The sequence below is a fragment of the Gadus chalcogrammus genome, chromosome 15 (assembly GCF_026213295.1).
Source record: "Gadus chalcogrammus isolate NIFS_2021 chromosome 15, NIFS_Gcha_1.0, whole genome shotgun sequence".
NCBI classification, from domain to species: Eukaryota; Metazoa; Chordata; class Actinopteri; order Gadiformes; family Gadidae; genus Gadus; species Gadus chalcogrammus.
The window spans coordinates 25201068-25220446 of record NC_079426.1 but is presented as its reverse complement, the minus strand read 5'-3'; the positions used below and the strand labels follow the sequence as shown (position 1 = coordinate 25220446).

Here is a 19379-nt window from a genome sequence, read left to right as displayed (position 1 = left end):
TTTTTAAGTAACTTTGCCAAAATTGGCCCAAAAATTGCTTGGAAAAGCGGCGAACAGACAGCGCCAGCGTCCTCTCCGTTTGTTGCCTAGATACCTAAATGTATATCCTATGATCATATGAATGTCATAGATCGACATTTCCACCGGACGCGTTACGGCCTGCGGTACGGAACGGCTGCGACTCTGCCCTGCTTACACCGGGATCCCACCGGACGCGTACGCGCCGCGGAACGGCTGCGTCCTCTGCCCTGCGTCCATTCCTACCGGGCGCGTAACGGCAGCGTAGCGCTGCCTTGCGAGCCCGCCAGTATTCACGCGAGATCACGAGATCACGAGATCACGCGATAATTCTAAACCTAATGTACTCACCTTCCACTCCCAAAACGATTGCAATTAAATGCCACGCTTTGTCCTTTCTGACATTTTCCTTATAAAAAGGATGATTTGGTACATAAATGACATTTGACATTCATGTTGCTGAACTTCGACAATGAGTCTCTCGTCTTCAATGTTGCCGACCCTCTGAGACCCACCGGTCATGATGTAATAATGTTGATGTGAAGTTACATGAGCTGAGTATTGTGTTTTATTTTGAAAATTGACCGGATGCTCTATGGCAGGGGTTTTCAAAATGTGAGAGAGTGAGCCCCCCCTCAGAGAAAAAAATTCAGCTGAGCCCCCCCCCCCCCAATTTTTTTTCTAAATACCTGTGTTTTGAAAGCTATTTTAATTATTTTACACATTTCAAACATCTCCGATCATAATTTTAAAACATTTGGAACATATTTTTGAAACATTTGAAACAAATTTTTTAACATATTTTTTAAACATATTTCTGAAACATTACATCTTTTTGCGTTTTTAAACAACACAATTTAACAACTTTATCTAAGCATGTTTTAGCTTAACCTTTTTTAAATACATTTGAACATCTTAATCTGTGTAAACTGCCAGTTTACAGATTAATTCAGGGTCCCCGACTCTGAATAGGCTCTGTGCACTAGAACCCGGAAGTCAACTGGCGGTGTTGGCATTCTAGTTTCCGGTCTACTTACTGACCCAGTCCATAGCGTGAACATGTCTGGCTTTTCTAGATGTCTCCAAGACCTACCGACAATAAATGTTAATGATGTTCACCGCATTGTTGGTGCTAGTTCCCTTGCACCTACAAGCAAGCGGGAAAAAGGATTTAAGATCTATATTTCGAGTTATTTGCATAACTTTGAGGGTAGGTAACAGACTACCGGCTTTTTAGTGAACATTTGTTAGCGACAACATTTTTTTTCTGTATTTAAAACTGTCCGTTGTTGTACTAACTGTACCAACGTGTGTCCATTTTTTAGTGTCTAGCAAAGATAAGGGAACATCGGAGGTGATTATCGGAGCATTGTGCCACAGGTCCATGAAGAAATCAGAGAAGCCTCACAGCTTGAGTGTATGTTAAAGCTAGCGATAAACCAACCGTTATAAACAAACCGTTATACGCCTGTTTCTTTTATAACAGTGTCCGTTGGGGGATTTAGCTGAGGTCATATGTTTAATCAATACAAACATGTATAATTAAAAAAACAGCACAAATGTACACACAAGCGCACTTTCCTCATCAGCCACCACAACACGCAGAAAGCTCCAGCCGAGAGCGCCCACCACGGCCCCAACACAGTGCAAGCACGCGAGCCGCACACAGACACAAACACACCAGCTTCACATTGCCTCAAACTCCACAAATGTCTCTTTTTGTATAGCACTGTAGTGCTCACGGTCAACACACACTGTACTAGTAGCACTGTACTCATGGTCTAAGACCATCGGAACGGGTAGCTCAGGCTCTTCGGGGTCGGAGCAAGGCTCGGGACTCGCCGGTCTCTCTCTTCGCTCCCACACACCAGCCCGTGTTACCGGCTGGAAGCTGAGCACAACTGTACACAGCAGTGTTGGTTTGATCCGCCTTTACTCCGTTGAAGCTTGTGAAGTCTTCTAACATTAAATTTCCGTTGTTTGGTTGGGTTTTCCATCTTTTTACTATTTATAGTTGCCGTGGTAACAGATACGGGAAGTAGACCGAAAACTAGTATGCCGACACCTGGCGACACCGGAAGTTCGCTTCTAGAGTTGTGCACAGAGCCTATTTTCTGAGTCGAATCAGATCTGCCTTTTCAGTCCAGAGATTCGACTATTCGGCGGGGTTTGTTTACCGGCGTTGCTATGGTGACCTAAATTATTATAAGCAACTGAAAACGACGCCGGTTTGAAACTAAAACTGTGATTCTGAAAAAAGTATAAATGCTATCAAAATTCCGTTTAGATAGTATTGAAGATACAAGTGTGTAGATTTGTTTAATGGTTTGAACGATGGTAAACGGTTGAAAAAGGAATGAGTTACGAATGTCTAGAAGTAGGTGTATCAGAATGGGCTGACGTACAATGACTCAATGACGCACCTGCGAGTGCATGACATTATTCCTCAACTGTTAGTACGCAGCTGATCGCTTAAACAACGGTAAACTTTATAACGTGTGGCTGTGTGTCTCTCCAACCTAACATATGTTTACTATTTTTTCTGGGTACATCCCCATTCACGAGGCTTTAGTAGGCTAATTTCTTGCGATGTTGACTAAATAAGTGTGGGTTGTTCGAAAGCGCCCACCAGAGCCCCCCCCCCCCCCCCCCTTCGCTTTTTTTCTACTCGTCCTCAGCGCTCCGGGAGCTCCCACTTGACAAATTAAGCACTGGTTATGTTACTTCTACAGTTGAAGTACGACTGATGATTTGAATCATGTCTTTCAGGGTTTTTTTCGGGTTTATTTTTTTCTCACGTCGCGCCCCCCCTGAAGAACTCTGGCGCCCCCCACAGTTTGAAAACCACTGCTCTATGGCTTTTACTTTTCACTTCCTGCCCGGCTCGACCTGCTCTGTCGAAATTGACGCGGTTTAGCAGCGGCTCGCGGCAAAAATAGAATTGGACGGAAAGATAGCGCCGCGGCGCGGCACGCCGTTCCTGGGACGCTGCTGAAACGTTCCGCGGCGCGCCCGGTGGAAATAATCTCATTGATTATAGTGGAAGCGATCAGCTGCGTGACCGCGGCGCAGCCGTCCCGCGGCGCGTACGCCTCCGGTGGAATCTAGCCTTTAGATTTCCAGCGGGCGCGTTACGGCAGCGGAGCTGCAGCGGTATTCACGCGAGCTCACGAGATCACGCGATAATCCTAAACCTAATGTTGGTACATAAATTACTTCATTTTGCGGAACGACAATGAGTCTCTCGTCGCCCATGTTGCCTGACCCTCTGAGACCCTTTGATTGATTGACTGCTGACCTGGTGCCACCGGTCATGAGGTAATAATGTTGATGTGAAATTGTGATAGGCTACATGAGCTGAGTATTGTGTTTTATTTTGAAAATTTGACTCTATGGCTTTTACTTTTTCACTTCCTGCCCTGCTCGATCTGCTCTGTTGAAATTGACGCGGTTCAGCAAAGGCTTGCGGCAAAAATAGAAATGCTACTGAATGATAGCGCTGCCGCGCAGCGCTATCATTCACACTGCACTGGGACACTGGGACACTGCTGAGACGCTCAGCAGCCGCGCCTGGTGGAAATGGTTTCATTGATTACAGTAGAACCTATCTGCTGCGGTGACTGCGGCCAAGACGTAACGCTGCCGTAACGCGTCCGGTGGAATCGGGCCTTAACGCGTCCGGAGGAATCCCGGCGTTAAGGTTGATAAAGAAGGATCAAATAACTGATAAATACTGCCCTCTAGTGGTTCTGAATGTGCTGACATCACCCCCCATTAGTGGTTTCTAATTGGGAGCTGTACTTTTGCTGAATTCAAACAGATGGATGGGTCAGCCAATATTTTTGAATCCCTGTTGTGTACATTAAAGCCCTTAATACTCTTGGCTATTACGTATGGCAATAAAAAAAATAAAAAAAATTAAGCTCACCCGCTACACATTCTAGCTGCACAGATAGCCAGGAAAATGCTCTAGGCTGGAAGCTCTCCTGTATCGGCGATGGGTTCACTGTCTTTCATTGTGTAGTGGGAGGAGAAAGAGAAGCAGATGTAGCCGCTGTCGAGCACCAAACGGCTCAGACCGACATACAGCATAATAGAATGAAGAGAAGAAGCACACAGAGTTGCAAAGGTTTAAAGAACCAGCTCTCGCTAGAAACAAGTCATGAGTCCAAGCTATATAACCACTGAGTCAGGCATTAAAAGGACAGATACTGTTGCAGCCTGCAGCACTTTGTGTGCGTAATGGAATGTACCTGGCGGTGTACTACACCTGGAGGCCTTCCAAGGCCTCTTCATCTGATGTTAGCCACCATCCCATCTGGGCCGCTGCTGTTCTTCAACTTCCAGCCCCGCTCATTTGTAGTAAAAGTGTGCAGCACTATATTCAAATCTCCCTTAGTGTTTGCAGAAAGACATTTATTTGGCGTTAACATTTCCATAATGATGATGATCAATTGATCCAAACATTCAGAATTTAGGCTGAGTGGGGATTGTTGTAAGATGCATGCATGTAAAACAAATATGGTGTTTAACCTCATATAACTGACCTCATATAAGTGATTGACAGGTCCAAGTGTCCCTTTCATCCTGCCCCACCTAGTCTATTTTAGTCAGGGGTCCATTGAAGCATTCCTGAGAACATACTACAAGGAGAGTAACATTCATGCTGATCACACACAGACACACAAAGGATTAAAATAGTAATCTACTGGGCAATTTTCGCATACACATGATCCAAGTCCGAAAAATAATATTAATACTTCTCATAGCATAAGAAGATGCTGGCCTCTTCATTATGAGGTCAGCAGACAACGTAGGACCACAGAACTCCATCATGTCTCCACACCAATCTAATGACTTTATTTTGGCTTTGTCGTTTTGTCCAGAGTTAAAGGTCCCATGACATGCCACCAGGTGTGAGTGTGATTAGCCATTACAAGCTGTTTTGAAAATCTGGCTCTTCTGACATCACAAGTGGGATTGTCCACTAGATGTGTGACGGTTAGATGAGCAACGTTTGCTACAGCCCCCTAGGTAGGCTGGTAGACAGATATATCCACCGTACATCTAGGTGGACACGCCCAGGGCCGTAGCACCAAATCCTGGGCCCCTATACTATAGCTACTGATGGGCCCCCCTGCGCCAGTTTGTTGAGGGGGGGGGGGGGGGGGGGGGTCCGGGGCAATTGTTGACGGGGGGTGGTTCGGAGCGATTGTTGACGGGGGGGGGGGGGGGGGGACTGAAAATATATATATATATATTTATTTTTTTTGGTCATGGGCCCCCCCTCTGCCTTGGGCCCCCCCACAACTGTCCCCTTTGTCCCCGCAGTCCGACGGCCCTGGACACGCCCATTTGTGATGTCAGAAGAGACAGATTTTCAAAACAACTTGTAAGGGCTAATCACACTCACACCTGGTGGCATGTCATGGGACCTTTAAGGCTTAGTTATGGTTCCACGTTGACGCAACGCAAGGGGGTTTACGGACCCATTGCGTCCTTGCTGACCCTCCTTGCGTCCACTAAAAGGGCCTGGTGTGCGAGTCCCAAAAAATGACAACCTTGCATTGAGGTGGGCTGTGATTGGTTCGCTAACTAAAACCCGACTCAGAACCAAAACAGGTTCATGACTGCGGCAAAGCGTCCGCGTGGTCATTGCATTGCATCGACATGGAACCATAACTGAGCCTTTAACACACAAGTGATGATGACAATGTTTGTTTCTTCATGTGCTCCAGCAGTTAAATAAAATGGGAGTTCAAACGTTAAAAGCAAGGGAAGGCAGTGATTGACAGGTCCAAGTGTCCCCTTCGTCAGGGCCTCCATTTGGTCTGGGGCCTGGTGGGTGATTGACTGATGCTAGCAGGAAACCCAGAGACCACAGCAGACGAGAGGTCAAGGGAAGTAACATCCATCCTGACACACGCACGAACACACACACACACACACAGTTGTCAGGATTTTGTTTTTAAGATAAAGAGGCAGATGTTGTCTATGCCTGTTCGAAGGCTTTCGTTCACAACGAACATTCACATGCCGAAAATATCTCCATATGACCTGCTGGCATCAGGGAGAATAACTCCATAGGACCTATGGGCACCAGGGTATTTCATGTGGATAGCTGCAGGCTGCTAACCTAGAGACCATTTGAGTGTGTGAGATTAACACACAGCTGTTGGCAAAGCTGTTTTCACAAGGAAAAACAAAGAGAAATTGGTGCCATTTTTACGTTGATTTTATGGATTAATTTCAAGAAGATTATGTATATTTTTTTGAGTCTATTTTTTTGAGTCTCTATTTTCCCTTTCCCTAAATTTATTCAATTGACTGAGTAATAGTCTGGCTGCAGACCTACCTTTTGATTACCATCAAGGGGTTGCACAGTATCAGGTATATTTTTCACTTCTACAAATCCCTAAGTTGGTTTTCAATATTGGTACAATGGTAGTTATGGTTCATTTCTGTGTTTGTCTCTTCTAATTCGCTGCTAATCCATTCGAATCAGTGCTTCAACTAGATGTCATGTTAATAAAAACACGGTGTGTGTGTGGGTGTGTGTGTGTGTGTGTGTGTGTGTGTCAGGCCTGGCGCTGGGCTCCGAGGCTGAGACCCGTATGGTGAAGACCCTGTTTACCGGCTACAACAAGGTGGTACGGCCCGTCAACCACTTCAGAGAGCCGGTGGTGGTGACGGTGGGGCTGCAGCTCATCCAGCTCATCAGCGTGGTGAGAGGCTCATCAACACATCTTTATTTATTTTATATTTATAATACAGGAAAGTATTAAAAGTAACAAAGTTACAATTTAAAACTGGCCTGTCTCAGTAAAATAGCTGATTTCCAGCAGGTTCCTGTTCTGCAGCACATATAATATATAACAGGGACATGCATTCACATTGATTCTTCCTTAGCGCAGGTGAACCCCTTCCCTATAACTAGGTGACCCATCAACACCCTTTATCTTAACATCGCTAAGGTTTGATGGACTTGGATGCATTGCAGTCCCATTATGTCCCTTTTCACAAATTTTAACCAATTTGAGGAAATCACGGATTTGGTTGAGGGATATTCTGGATTCATGATTCAGCTTTAGAAACGTCTCCATCTATCTAAATGTAAAGATCTTCTCTTTCACCTCCCTCCCGAGGATGAGGTGAACCAGATTGTGACCAGTAATGTCCGTCTAAAGCAGGTAAGAGATCGGCCTCTTCTTCTCATACCTCACGTGGCAAGGCCCGATGAGCAGAGCTTCAAAGATGTTCATGGAGGTGGACGGATGTCAACCTTAACTGGAACCCTGACGACTACAGTGGGATCAAGAAGATCAGAGTCCCATCGAAGGACATCTGGAGACCCGACCTGGTCCTATACAACAAGTAAGATCCACACATCAACAAACAAACTGTTCTCATTAAACCCTCTGAGGTCACTTTTATGGGTCAGCCTCTTTGGCTAACCACCACAGATGATAAGGAGATAAATCAGGGGCCGTATTCACAAAGCTTTTTATCTTACCGCTAGGAGTGCGCCTAAATCTCTTTTTTTTTTTTAAAGTAATTCACAAAGCCGCTTATACGTAAAAGGATTAGGGCCACACTGACTTTATTCTCAGAATTTAAATTTGAGTTTAAACTCTGAATTCTCACTTTAATCTCAGAATTGTTACGATGCCGACCTACCGCAGCCATCATTACCTGGGTACACAACCGTGTGTCTGTCCCATTGTGGTGCGTTGAATTTGAGGTATGTTCCTAAGCTTTCCCTGGGTGAGTGCAATCTTACCTATCTAGGGGGTTAGGTGCGAGGTACCCACCTCAGTTCCACAGCCACCGTAGGCAAACAGCTCCGTGTCCCGCCGCACAGGCACCTAGTCTCCTGTTGCCCAGCCCGCGCTTGGTATTCTGTCTTTTAATTCCAACGTGTATGTATAAATCAAAAAGGTTCCCTCAATAAAGTGTCGAGCAACGCGTGTCTATCGGTTTAAATTCCTATATACAAGTCCAAACTACAGAGAGCCACCTCCCGAGACTCTCACCTCACAACCGTCTACCCACTGCACCGTTTGTCAACGGATGACGGAAGGCGTGGCTGACGGATGGGGGAGTAGTATTTGAAGAGGCATACGTCAGCCAAACCCGACAACGTAACCTGTGAATTTGAAACATTTTCAACTTTCTTGACGGAGCCGACGGATCCAACGGAACGGATGGATCCACAATGCATTGGGGTACCGCCTCATTCTAAGTCAATGGGATCCGTCCGTTGACGGATGCAGTGGGCAAGAGGGGGATGAGCACGTCAACACCGCCCCCTCTGTGGGACGTCAGTACTGAACCTAAAAAAGTCTGAATTATGAGATTAAAGTCAGAATTCTTACTTTATTCTCAGAATACCATAGATCTGAGTCTAAAATCAGAATTCTGACTTTAATCACAGAATTTTGACTTTTTTCTCAGAATTCTGACTTTAATCTCAGAATACTGACTTTAATCTCAGAGTTCTGAGATTAAAGTCAGAATTGTGAGTTTATAATCAGAATTCTGAGAATAAACCCACTAAACATTGGACGTTGGATAGACTTGCAGATCATGTTTATATCTGGTCCGTCGGTCCATGACCAATTCTTGACATCTATTTGACGTCCAAAACTAGGTCCACTATTTGGAAGTCAAACCGTGACCCAATATGGACGTAATTTTGACGTACAACATTTCACCTTTGAACCGAGTTATTTTTTTGGACATAATTTGGACGCCTATGACTGCAGGAAAGGTATACATGATTCCACTGCGCCATGTACCGTCGGAGTGACGTATTTTCTGTGTCATTATTGGTCTTCAAATTTCGGTCCACTGAAGGGGTTGTTTTGTGACGCCAGGCCCAGGTGGCATCTTTTTTTCGACGTCTACCAAACGTCTAATGTTGACGTCCATGGGACCTCCGTGCAAGGGCTATTTATAGTCCAAATGTGACGCCGGAGTGTCTTCTTTTCTACCTCAAATTTGTATTTCCAGGTTTTACCCTTATAATATATAAATATTGCATGCCATGTGATATAATCACATTCTACTCTTAATTAACACCATTAAGCGTTTAAACTTCAGTTTAGTTTACCTTTACCAGTTGCAACAATAGTGTAATTATCTGCGTTTTCTTTGACACAAAACCATTTCTGTTCATTCAATATCTTCTCTGGAGATCTGTTGCCAAAAATGCCAAAGCTTAATAACTAAATATCCGGATTCTTATGTCAGACATTAAACAATACGTAGCTTTTGAAATATTAACCCCTTAATATCATCATCAGAAATTTGGTCTTAATCAGTAAAGTATTAACAATCAAGGATAGCAGTCATTAACTGAACACAGCAGTATTTTTCTTTTTCCTTTCTTTCTCTTAACTGATCTCAGTCCTTTTTCTCGGAGGACACACTTCATGGACAGTTAGTACTCAGTTCACAAACAGTTCTACTGTGTCCACTTTTTTTTCTCTTTCCAAATCAGTCCATGCTCAATCTACAAACAGTTCTTCAGTAGTATCCCATGGACACAAGTGAAGGACAACCCAGGTGTGGTCCAAACATCTGTGGAGGTGGCCAAGGCATACAGTATTGTCCATATCCTGGGGCCAGTGCATTAACATACAGTAGGTTAGTGTGAAGCTCCACCACATGATGCGTTGGATGACCTAATGAGTCATCCGTCAGTGTTTCTCTGGGTCGTCTTTCCCTCTGTGAACGACGTGGTTGCATGTCAGTGAGTTCTGGCTCCCGGTCGCCAGGACAGTCGTCTGCAGCTGGAACTGTCTGTGGCACCTCTTCAGTGTCAACTCTAGTAACATCATTTTCGGTAGCGTCATTGTCCACAGGCACTGGGGCTGAAGTATCAAACCTGACCCCCTCTATATCAGCCTCAGGTTCCGGCCGAATAATTTGAGGAGGATTGTGAGATGCAACATTTAGCTCTCCAGGCTGGTAGCTCAGTCTATTATCCCATTATTATTCATCCTCACATGAGCTCTCTGAGTCCTCTTGTGTATGTAACCCAGGTAGTAAATCTTCCAGGCTATTACCTCCATTATTTTGGAAAATTAAGCTGCATTCCATGTGATTTGTTGTTAAATTTAGTTTTTTAAAGAAATAACCTATTCCTCAATTTGGTCACAAGGTGGCAGCAGAGGCGCAATCAATACTCTTTTAGTTGCGAAGAAAAAACGCTACGAGTCATCATCTTACTCGCACGTGTTTCTTTGTTCTTCCTCGTGCCTGCTACGCAGTTCGTGCGGATGTTGGAGAAACAACATAGCTGTACCTTGATAAAACTGAGTCAGAAAGTTGATAACTGAAATAGAAAGAAGATATTGATAAACATTGAGACGCTTGAGAAGCTGTGGACATCGTGTAGAACTCTGTTGAACTATTGATTGATATTCCGGCTGGTTTTTTTTGTGGAGCCCTTCAGAGGACCGTCATCTGTCCATATCTCCATCCTGGTTGCTTTCCATCTTCTGCCAGGGGATCATCATTCACATTGCCATTCCATCCTGCAATACTCTTCCTGGACTGCCTCATCTGACATCCATTGGGGTGGTAGGACTTCTGGGGTGGACTCAAATTTCTATTATTATTTTATTATTTCTTTTTCCTGAGATCTCAGAGGTTTTTGTTTGGTACAATTTCATTTAAGAAAACCACTTATGAAGATATTGAAGGTTTAAGGTTCTTTGTGAATTTAACTACATTACTGTGTTATCATACTAAATTGTTTATTACTATTACTAGAAGTGTGGTACTTTCGTGCCTTAGCAGTATTTTGTTCTTCATTCCATATATCTGCATTGTGGAATACTGACTCCATAAGTTTGTTTTCAATATATATATTTTTCTTCAAACTAAATCGCCAATCGGTTGTCGTGTGAGTTATTTGGGGTGGATATTACAGGTATATCCTTACAGTATAACAACCAATCTCCTCATCGAATCTAAAATAGATAATGACCCCTGCCTCTTGGTTTTATAAACACACTAGCTTAAGGACTTAGGTGCCAGAGGGGTTACATGTATCTTTTGTTTTGTTCTCCTTGTGTTCTATGTCGTATAGGCTTCGCCTTTTAAGGCTATCGCTATTGGGTTTTCCTTAGGCGTGAGCCGTAGCACTGAAACATTTGTAATCCCCGCCCACCAACAGCGTGGGCCTCAATCACGCCCACGGGGCCTCAATCACATCCGCAGTTCGCAGATATACGCAGGTACCAGCGGACGTTCTCCTCCCATTTTCTTCAGGGCGATCTTGTAGCATACTGAAGTATATAAATAGATATTATGGACTCGAAGACGACCCGCATCTGAAAGACATGTAACACGGGTTACATCTTGCCGTATGACGGCCATGAGATGTGCCAGGGCTGCCTTGTGCATGAACATGCCGTCTTGGCGCTCTCGCCGCTCTGTCTGTGTCGGCATTGTGCGGCACTGCCGTCGGATGACAGACTGCGCAGAGCCAACACTGCCGCCGCCATTGCTGAATGGGCCGACGACTTTACTGTTGACGATGCCCTCTCTCTCCTTGTGAGCTCGGAGTCGGATGACTCCGACCGCGACGAGGAGGGGGCGTCTCCCCCGGCTTCCCCTCTCCGAATGGAGAGGCCCGGGGCAGCAGCATTGCCCGTCTCTGCCGCCACCTCAGTTCCAGTGGTTGGAGCTTTGGTGGTAGAGCTACCGGGCATTATCGCCAGGGCAGCCGCAAACCTTGGCCTTGCGGTGCCCATGCCTCAGGCCCCCTAACGCCCGGACCAGCTGCATGGCATCTGGGGGCTCGGGGCCGCGACACGCCCCGCCCGTCTCGACCCGATCTGTCCGATGTTTCCCGCCATCAGACCGTACCCGGGAAGCTCGAGGCCCCGGTGAAAACATTTATCCAGGTCAGGAAGTCGGAGGGTCTGACAGCCGGGGTTACAGGGCGGTACCGCCGCTGGATCCCGCTATGTGTGCTGTCTCTGGAGTGAAGCCGGGGCTCAGCGACCGCTGCCCTACACCCAAAGACCAGCTGACGGCCAAGCTTACAGACAGAGCGCATCAGTGTATGATGCAGCAAGAGGCTGTTATGAATACAGGGATGCAAACACATGTATGACAAAAAAAGAGAGAGCTACCCAAAGTCGGAAAAAATATGACTGCATGATATCCTATTATCATGAGATGGCCTATGCTATATTCTATATGCCTAGAAAGATAAAAAAAAGTGACTTTTTAAACTAAGTTAAATATTTTCACATACACACAAACACACGCCTCTGCATTGGATATGCGATCACAGGTACAGGTACTGGCAGTGTAGGCCTGGCACTGTCCCTGATCTTATCTGCTGCTTAGGGGGTTTCTGGAAGAGGGTTTCGGAGAAGCTGTGCAACACTTTGTGTAGTTATTGTTGTTGTCACTTTCCTCAGATGAATGTCTGCCTTACAGTGTGCATACAGGGCATGTACACCCCTGCTGGCATAATTAATTTCTTTAATGCAGAGTGTGCATTTAGCACATCCTTTTTTCTCAATTTTTTTGAAAAAGTCAGACAGTGAAAAGTTATGCTTCACTGAATTCACCTCAGTCGTGGCTTCTAATTTGAGCCATGACCACTTCCAACTGCACTTGCACCCGGCGTCCTGCTGCACGATAAGTGCATCCTTCTCCGATATTTCCCACCACTATCCTCGGGCCGGGCCTTTGATCAAGCGTTTTTATTGGCCTAATCTGAGCAGAAATCTATGCCATAAACAGAAATATTATAGGCCTTTATTACACAGGTCTTCTCAATGCCGTGGAACGCTCCGTTCACTTTGGTAGTAGTCCGGTGACTTGTTGACCCCAGCGTCTTCAGTTGCTAAGCGACGTCACCGTCTTTGTGGACAATTTATTATTGCTGTGCTGTTCACTACGAATGCTGGTAACGAATACATTTTAAAAAGGCACACCATGTGAAGTCAACTGAGGAGGTCGTCGGACGTTGGAAGGAACACTTTGAGGAACTCCTGAATCCGAATAACACGCCCTCTATGTTGGAGGCAGAGCTTGAGGTTGATGGGGTTTCGTCGTCCATTTCCCTGGTGGAGGTCACTGAGGTAGTCAAACATCTCTGCAGTGGCAAAGCCCCAGGGATTGATGAGATCCAGCCAGAAATGCTAAAGGCTCTGGTTGTTGAGGGGCTGTCATGGTTGACACGCCTATTCAACATGGTGGTGGTTCCCCTGTTCAAAAAGGGGGACCAGAGAGTGTGTGCCAATTACCGGGGTATCACACTTCTCAGCCTCCCTGGTCTACTCCAAGGTGCTGGAAAGGAGGGTTCGGCCGATCGTCGAACCTCAGATTGAAGAGGAACAATGTGGTTTTTTGCCCCGGACGTGGAACTACGGACCAGCTCTTCACTCTCGCAAGGATCCTGGAGGGGGCCTGGGAGTATGCCCATCCGGTCTACATGTGTTTTGTGGATCTGGAGAAGGCGTATGACCGGATCCCCCGGGAGAAACTGTGGGAGGTGCTGCGGGAGTATGGGGTAAGGGGGTCTATCCTCAGGGCCATCCAATCTCTGTACTCCCAAAGCGAGAGCTGTGTTCGCGTCCTCGGCAGCCAGTCAGTTTTGTTCTCAGTGTGTGCGGGTCTCCGCCAGAGCTGCGCCTTGTCACCAATCCTGTTTGTGATATACATGGACAGGATATCGAGGCGTAGTCGTGGTGGGGAGGGGTTGCAGTTCAGTGGTCTGAGGATCTCGTCACTGCTTTTTGCAGATGATGTGGTCCTCATTGGATCATCGGCCTGTGACCTTCAGCTCTCACTGGATCGGCTGGCGGCCGAATGTGAAGCGGCTGGGATGAGGATCAGCACTGCTAAATCTGAGGCCATGACTCTTAGCAGGAAACCGGTGGATTGCTTACTCCGGGTAGGAAATGAGTCCTTAGCCCAAGTGAAGGAGTTCAAGTACCTCGGGGTCTTGTTCGCGAGTGAGGGTACTATGGAGCGTGAGATTGGCCGGAGAATCGGAGCAGCGGGGGCGGTATTGCGTTCACTTTACCGTACCGTTGTTACGAAAAGAGAGCTGAGCCGCAAGGCAAAGCTCTCTATCTACCGGTCGATCTTCGTTCCTATCCTCACCAATGGTCATGACGGTTGGGTGATGACCGAAAGGACGAGATCGCGGGTACAAGCGGCCGAGATGAGTTTTCTCAGAAGGGTGGCTGGCGTCTCCCTTAGGGAGAGGGTGAGAAGCTCAGCCATCCGTGAGGAACTCGGATTAGAGCCGCTGCTCCTTTACTTAGAAAGGAGTCAGCTGAGGTGGTTCGGGCATCTGGTAAGGATGCCCACAAGATGAGATGAGAGAGATGAGATGAGACCATGTGAAGTTATTTTTTTAGTTTTGGCAAGTAACCGTGTAATAAGCGGGTTCATGTATAGAACGTCGCCGGTCATTATCGAAAATAAGCCCCTTCAGGGCATAGCAAGACATCTTCGCTGCGCGTCGGTGTACTGTTCACCATGTCGGGGCTTATTTTCCCGATAATGACCGGCGTTCTATGCATTATCCCTTACATATATATTTAACACAGAAGGCCTAGTATCAAATGTGTACAAAGTTACATATGTGTTAAAATAAATGTCGGGTTGAAATCGGGCTAGGGCTCATAATTACAGTTAATGTGTCGTGTCGGGCCAGGCTCGGACAGAACGTGCACGGGCTCGGGCCGGGTCGGGCTTGATTTTCTGGGCCCGATCTAAGCTCTAACGTGCGCATCTGCATCAAATATTTAACCTTCAGTCGACGCGACGGCAAGAGCTGTGATTGGTCCCCTAACAAAATAATTTCCGGAATCACTTTTCTATACTTTGAAGGCTCGAGGGGTCTCAGGCCCCGTCCACACGAAGCCGAAACGGGCGAAACCGTTCCGGTTTCGATCTTTCCGGTTTCGGAGTATCTCCGTAAAGACGGAGTCAAGCGAAACCGGGTAGATCTGTAGAAACGCTGTAGTACACATGCCAGGCCCATAAGGGGCGCTGCTTCTGCTACAGAAATCCAGAAGAAAATTAAATAAGAAGAAGAGGCGAGCATGCGCATAAAGGCTGCCCCCCGATCCACTAACAACACAAACCAACAGTCAGTCAACAGTCTGAATAAATAATGGCTTAGCAACCCAACAAGGGACATGATCTGCTGCAGAACGATTACGAGCCAGTAGTCCGCCATCATCTTTGTTGTTGTGAGTTCTGAGACTCCGCGGGCTTAACAGTCATTGGCTAGAGGGCCGAGGGGTGTGGCGATGACGTCATGGTTTACGGTTTCAGTCGGTTTCAGGCGTCCAGACGAATCCAAAACGAAACCGGGTAGATTTGAAACCACCTCCTAGGGTGGTTTCAGAAGTTTACGGTTTCGGTCAGCGGATTCGCCGGCTTCGTGTGGACGGAAGGCCGAATCGTACAAGACCTTTGCGGTTTCGCCATGAAATCGTCTTCCTGTGGACGGGGTCTCAGTCAGTCAGATTACGGAATATTGACACCTGCCCCCCCCAAAAAAAAACTCTTCGGATCTGTACGAACCACACAGGTCCCCAAAATGTATGCTAAAAAAGCGACTGCATGTCTGTGAATAACATCGCCCTGCTGGCACAGAACATCTCCACCATGGCGGCTGACCCTCATCGTCTGGCCGAATAGGCAGTCGACGTGGCGAAAACCGCCGGTGTCATCCTCTGCCTCTGCTCCACCGGCGCGGTGGCAGCAACTCATACAGAGGAACCTGTGGCTGCAGCAGACCCCGGGCATCCCTGAGCCGATGAGGCGACAGTAATTGGAGTGCCCCATCAGCCCGGACGGGCTGTTCGGGCCCCGTCTGTCATCTAGGCCGGATGACATGCAGGCTACTTCCGTGGAGGCAGAGAAATTCCGGAGACATGTCTCCCGCCCTCCGCCTACACCCGGGCAGCAGCGCTCCGCTCCAGGCTCCCGTCGCCGCCATAGGCCCACGACAGCCACTGTCACGGCGCCGCCGGCAACTCCTCCTCCTGGCCCCCAGGCTTAACGGCCACCTCCATCGCAGGCTGCGGCGAGCAGCCAGCGAAGGCCCCGGGCAGCGGGCTCATTGGGCTATGTCCCGCCCCACAAGCGCCGGCGAAGGCAATTACGGGGCGAGTGAGAAGCGTGTGACAGCGAAATACACCTCTTTACTGAAGACGGCTGTTTTTTCCCCACTCTCCCCACCGGCTGTTTTCTCCCCACTGTGAAACAGTGTTTCACATGCATCTCTCGCTACATATAGGCAGGCCGTCAATAAACATTGTATCATTGATCGAGCCAGCCCTTCATTACCTTTAAAAAGGCAACCTCGCTCGGCTTACCAGCCCCGCCCGCCTCCATCGCAGGCTGCGGCGAGCGGCCAGCAAAGGCCTCGGGCAGCGGGCTCATGGGGCGATGTCCCGCCCCACAAGCGCCGGCTAATACGGGGCAAGGGAGAAAATGTGTGACAGCGAGAAAGACCTCTTTACTAAAGACGGCTGTTTTCTCCCCACACAGTTAACGCCGGAGCCCGGCCATAACTGTTTCACACGCATCTCCCAACACATATAGGCAGGCCGTCAATAAACCTTGTATTATTGATCGAGCCAGCCCTACATTACTTTCCCCTCACCACATCATGCCTGGCATGACATGTGGCGGGACGGCCGCTAAAACTAGCTCTCGACGAATGACACACAGCTCGTTCACAGAGTCAGCAGTCTGCTGCCCAGTCACAGTGTTATTCCTCCTCGCGTCCCAACGCTCAGGAGAGAGGAAGCTACACTCTTGTCACAAGCTGAGCAGGCAGGGCATGCCTCTGCTAATGACACACACACCCAGCCCTTTCGGGCGGAGCTCCCCATGGGCAGCGAGGAGGACTCCTCCCCTCGCAGCAGCGGCAGGGGCTCAAGCGTGGCTCGTTTCCATGACAGCAGCATCAAAACAAGAGGCTGCACAGCCGCTTTCAGAGCATTACTCAGAATGGCTGAACGTATGCACCCTGGCCAGATGGAAGGACAGGCTGATCAGCAAGGGTCACACCCTGCAGTTCACCTCTGTTCCGCCACGATTCAACGGGATTGTGGAAACAACGCTGTCATCCAAGGATCAACAGCTGTCACTTTTGGCGGAGCTCCAGAAGCTTCTAGCGAAAAAAGTGATTTAAACAGTCCAGTCCAGCTACAATGAAAGCACTGCTCTCACAGTAGAGGATGGAGACCCTGTTGTCTCTCCTCCGCCCCTGTTCCCCGGGCAGCCCTCTCTGTCATGAGGCTGCTGGGCATGATGTCAGCCGCTCACACGGTGGTGCCGCTGGGGCTGCTTCACATGAGGCGGCTGCAGAGATGGTTTTCTCGCCTGCGCATCGACCCGGTGCGCCAACAACGGCGCAAAGTGACCATTCCCCTATCAGTGGGCCCATTGGCGTCAGTTTGGTTTGAAATGTGCTGGGGACAGAGAAGCATTCGGAAGTGCATTTTTAGAAGTGCTGGGTACAATGAAGATGCACTCCTTTTTCTCTCTTTTGTGCCGGTAATGAAAGGTTCTGAAAGACGGCATAACCATGTAGCTAATTACTAAGGAATAAAATGTATACAAAATCAGTCTGGCACGTTTTATGAAGAAAACGTTTTCAAAAAGCATCGGACATATGACCCACTATGTTCTGCTCCATGTGTCCAATGTTGACAACGTGACATGTAATGGCTAAGCTAACAACATAAACAAGAGGAGCTAGGAAAGGAATTTAACTGCGTGTTTAAGTTCAGAAGGGCCAAAGATGTGGCTACACACAGCACTATAAAAGTCGTCAAGATTGAAAAATAAAGAAATATTTGTTGCACAGCTGAACGCTGTAGCCTATCACATCAGGAGCTAGCTCAATTCACAACACGCATTCCACCAAAACTAGCCTACATCAGGCATTCTGACCAAAACTCATGAACTCCCCCCCTCAATTATTCCAGAATTCAAGAATGAGCAAAAGTCACTCTGTGTCAACAAGAGACTGACTCCACCGACTATCAATTGCAAGTTAAAACAGCCGACCACTTGAATGCAAAAAACACAAAAGACCTCGCCACAGCACCAGCAAATCTTGAGCAATAAATATCGCGTCTTACCTTTATTTATGTGGCAGTTGTCTGCAGATGCATCCCGTGGTGTAGCCTACCACATCCATTTAGTTCAACAGGTTATCGTTCTGATACAGTCCATGGTACTAGCAACCGGCCCTGGTGCTTTCTATCTATGTATTCAGGCTAAAATGACTTGATTGTCTGATTGCCTCATCATCCCAGCCAAAGATTATTGGTATCATTAGTAATGGCTACTTGCCAAATTGAAAAAATATTTTTCCAATGTATTTGTTATCATTCGTAGCGTTGATCAGCAGAGAAATAGTTCGCCAAAGTCGTCGACGTCGCTTAGCAACCGAATACGCTGGGGTTGATAAGTTACCAGACTGCGGAGTGATACAGATGACGTGAATCAGAGGCAAAAATAAACACTTTCCTTGACAGCGGTCAAATATGCTGGACGTGAGCATTCCACTGCATTGAGAAGAGCTGTGTAATGAACTAAAAGAATTGACAGCTGAACGTTAGGAAGGCCCATGCAAGTGAATGGAGCAGTCTACAGCATTGAGAAGAGCCGTGTATTAAGTAAGGGATAATGTATAGAACGCCGGTCATTATCGTGAAAATAAGCCCAGACAGGGCGAACAGGACACCGACGCACAGCGAAGGTGTCTTGCTCGCCCTGAAGGAGCATATTTTTGATAATGACCGGCGACGTTCTAGACATTATCCCGCTTATTACACGGCTACTTGCCAGAACGAAAAAACAACTTCACATGGTGTCTTTTGACAATTTATTTGTTACCCAGCATTCGTAGTGTTGATCAGCAGAAAAATAGTCTGCCAAAGACGTTGACGTCGCTTAGCAACCGAAGACGCTGGGGTTACCAGTTACCGGACTACTTGAGGAGTGATACCAAAGACGTCATTAGAGGTAGGGCTGCACGATATGGGCAAAATATGATATCCCGATATTTTTTGGCTGAATGGCGATATACGATATATATCTCGATATTTTCTATAGAGCGGGTTAGATGTTTTTTTTCTAAGTCAAATACCAAATGTGAGATGTTGCAAGCACTTTTATTAAAACATAGGTCAGTATGACTGCAACATGTGATTTTGTATCGGTATTTTCAACAGAATAGAGTGAACATGTTAAAAAAAAGGGACGTTTTTCACCTTCTTCACAAAATAATCACCTATGCAAAACATTATAAAGCTGTAGGTTACACACATTAGCTACCAATAAGA

General features: G+C 47.1%; 1 pseudogene; it reads left to right on the top strand.

The window, feature by feature from the left end:
• The window catches only part of LOC130404236 (acetylcholine receptor subunit alpha-like), a 95303-nt pseudogene that overhangs the window by 9238 nt on the left and 66686 nt on the right, over nucleotides 1-19379 (top strand).